The sequence below is a fragment of the Stegastes partitus genome, unplaced genomic scaffold (genome assembly GCF_000690725.1).
Source record: "Stegastes partitus isolate 25-593 unplaced genomic scaffold, Stegastes_partitus-1.0.2 Scaffold153, whole genome shotgun sequence".
In the NCBI taxonomy this organism is placed as follows: domain Eukaryota; kingdom Metazoa; phylum Chordata; class Actinopteri; family Pomacentridae; genus Stegastes; species Stegastes partitus.
Window position 1 is genome coordinate 671,593 of NW_007577884.1, and position 3,540 is coordinate 675,132.

The window sequence follows — 3,540 nt, forward strand, 5'->3', positions numbered from 1 at the left end:
GGTATCGGAAATCAAAAAGAGGTATCAGTCCATCCCTCACTAATACAGTAAATAATTAGCGACAACAAGGTGATGACTCACATCTTATGAGGCCAGATTGTGAAATGGAGCTAAAACTGTCGAGAAGCTTCAAAATCTGATCCACACCCTGTTACTGAAGAAGCCATATTTTTTTCAGTTTCAGACGGCATGAGGAACGCCTCGCTGCCGTATATTTAGAGACAACAGAACAGTAAATTAACTTCTAAATAGCCAGGCTTGCCATCGCTGTGCCCTTCCACAGTTAATGCTCTGAACCGACAGCTCCAGCGTGGCTCTGGGAAAACTCGGCCTACTGGGGGAACAAGATGTCTGCTATTAGATGGAAACCTCTCCACACTCTCTCTCCGTGCACCAGTGGAGTGTGTCATTAATTGACATCCTAGCCATGGAGCTACCCACTGCCGGGATGAATGGGGCTGGCCGGGATGTGCTCGAGGCCTGGAAAGCAACACTTGAAGCGGCAAAGAGTCCACTCACATGAAAATTAACTTCCTGCACTATCTCCAGTGCAACAGAGAAAATGGCGGGGAGGGGAGTGGGTGGGTGGGGAGTGGATCTGAGGAAGCAGAGGACTGGTGTGGAAATTAAATGAAGAAAGGGAAAGTGGGTTGAGGAGGAAAAGAAAGAAAGGAGTGGATGAGGTGCTGGTGTTTGTGAGGTCTGGACACGCTGCTTTATTGGTGAATTTTCATTGGCATCTGTTCTAGAAAGTCAAATTAACCTCTTTTTAAAAAACTGCTGTATGTATTTGACAGCTGGTGACTGGTCCAGTCAGCGTCATGGAGAAGATAAAGATAAACACACTGGTGGTCTGAAGAAAGTATAAAACTCTATGAATAAATTAGTGCATATTTCAAACGTTTCCACTAATATCCAGAATTTCCAAGTTGGGTTTTATTTACATAGTTGGCGGGTTGACCTTGGTAAAAATCTAATTCTGGGGTAATGCAGACTTATGAATACTTTCTCTGGGTTGTTGAATATTAGCAGGAATAAAAACAAGCTTCTCTATGAAACACTGGCATCAGCCTCCCAGAGCAGGTGGTTTTCACTCATTCAAGACGTCTGGGCCCAGAACTGTTTCCCCCGTTGGGCTTCAGCGATAAATAGACATACACACTGTCCAAAGTAAACCACAAAATTAACTGTTTGTCATCGCTGGCCAGAACCGCAGCTATTATTAGACCCGTTCTCTGATGCTATCATCCAAGGCTTGATTAGCTTTAGTCACACAAACAGCTTAGTTTAGAAAAAGTCTTGTTCAGTCTTTGATGAACTCCTCAAAGTTCGTCTCTGCACATCAGGACTACAGATTAAGAAGCTTCTTCCAGATAAAACAACCCCTTCCTGCTATAAAATCTCTCAGATGGTGGCTTTGCTTCCTCTAGAATAAGCAGATCTATGAAGCCCCCACTTCTCTCTTTACTCACCTCTTCTGCAGCTCGAGCACACCAGCTCACCTACAACTACGCTCAAATACCGTAAAACTGCTCGACATTGCTGCACAATGGCAACTTGTGATAATGAGCCGTAAATGTTAATTAGAATAACAACACAGGAAGCTGCCAAGACTGGACCTTAAAGCCTCCGTCTACCCGTCTGCTGTCACATTGATTTTCAGATCCTTTATTGGATCATGGAGCTCTTAATGATCCTGGTTGTGTTTATTTATTGGATTTGCTTTTATCCTATGAACCTTCAAGGAAATCTCAGGTCTTTGGATGAAGGCCTTTTAATTACACCCAAAGTCAGAACAGAACCCGTCCTGTAGTTATGAAGGCCCACATCGGTGGAGCCGCCCTCCTGGAGACCTGAGGGCAGCACAGGACGTTTCAAAAACAAACCCAGTTGTTATTGATATATTAATATTATTAATATTTTTTTAAAAAAATCATTTTTGAATTGAATTGCTTTATTTGTGTATTTATACATTTTAACCCGTTTTTTCTCTTTTATCACTTTATCGAGATATTTTGCTGTATTGAATATTGGCTCATCTTGACCCTGTGTTCCCTGATTACAATATTTATCACAGTGCTTTTGTCAGTTCCTTGGTCCCTGTTTTCATATTGAACTCTTCATTTAGGGGGTGGCTGGTATTTAATTTCCATTATAGTACATTCTGTTTGTAAGAAAATTCTTTACTGACTGATAGCAAACCCCTGAAATACACCAGCATGCTTCTGAAGCTGCTAAAAGCTCAGTCCTTAATGTCCACTGTGTGTTCACATTCACTAATGACAGCAAATGATAAACCAGCAGTAGTCTGACATGTCACGGTCTCACATTTCTTGGACCCGTCCATCTACTCCAGTCTCCTCCCTTATAAATAACGTTTCTCAGAACCTCACCTCTGACAGACCAGAGCAAAGGCCTGATCAGACGCCACAGAGGCTCAGTTACATTCACTCCTGATCCCAGCACAGGAACTATTGAGGGATACGGCCGACTCCAAGTAAATGTTCAGCAGATGTGAAAAAAGTTAGCTGTAGAAGTGTGAAGGTGTTCACAGGTGGTCTGTTCCTCTTCCTGCCAAACATATAGATCCATCCTGGAAGGCTGTAGAAGTTTGTTCCTGATGATAATAACAGTCGTGTTTGTCCGACCAATGAGAGCTGACAGAATATGTTTAACCTGCAGACTACAGCCCATCGTAGGTCAGCGTCTGTAATCCAGCACATGCAGAGTTAGTCGACCAAAGTGGCATCACAGAAACACTGGCAGCCACATGGACTACCAGAACCGAGCCTCATGTGCACCTTCTGATGAGGAAGTTCACTGAGAGCCTGTTCGACCCTCACGTATTCATGGATGTAGAAAATATAACCCTCGCCTTGTGATTCAAACTGTCAGGTAAATGAAACAACAAACAGTTAATCCTGTTGGGCGGTCGGTTCTGGACATGTTGTGACTCCATCCATCCTTATCTGTCTGTGTGGAGACATGATGCTGCTGCACAGGTTCAGTTTAGAGTCGCTGCACGAGTTCAGCTGAGCCAGATGACCAAGAAGTAGTCGGTCAAAACGAAGGAGACCAGCTTGTAAAAGTTTAACGCTAACTAGCTGCTGTAATGCTAACTAGCTGCTGTAATGCTAACGGTGCATCAGTGTTCCTGATGGTGACACATGCTGCTGTACTTAGTGGTACCGCTGGATCATAGTCGTACATGTTTGGATGCACAGTGTCAGGATACAACCGTCCTGCTGATAGCTGTGTGCCCTGCTGGTCTCGTTTCACACACAGCTCCTTACACCCACCGCCCCCCAGCACACACACTCATTACTCACTTTTTTTCACAAGCACAAACTCACAAACATAGGACAGAAAGAGGGGCAGTCTCTGCCTTCACATTTCCCTCTCTCTCCCCGAGTTCATAAATATTCAGATCCAGGCTCTGCTTATTGCTGTGCATAATTCAAGACTTTATTAAAAGTAGCCGAGCTCTCTATCTCTGTTGCTACTGTGCTGCTTAAAAGTGTTTCTTGATGATACTACACT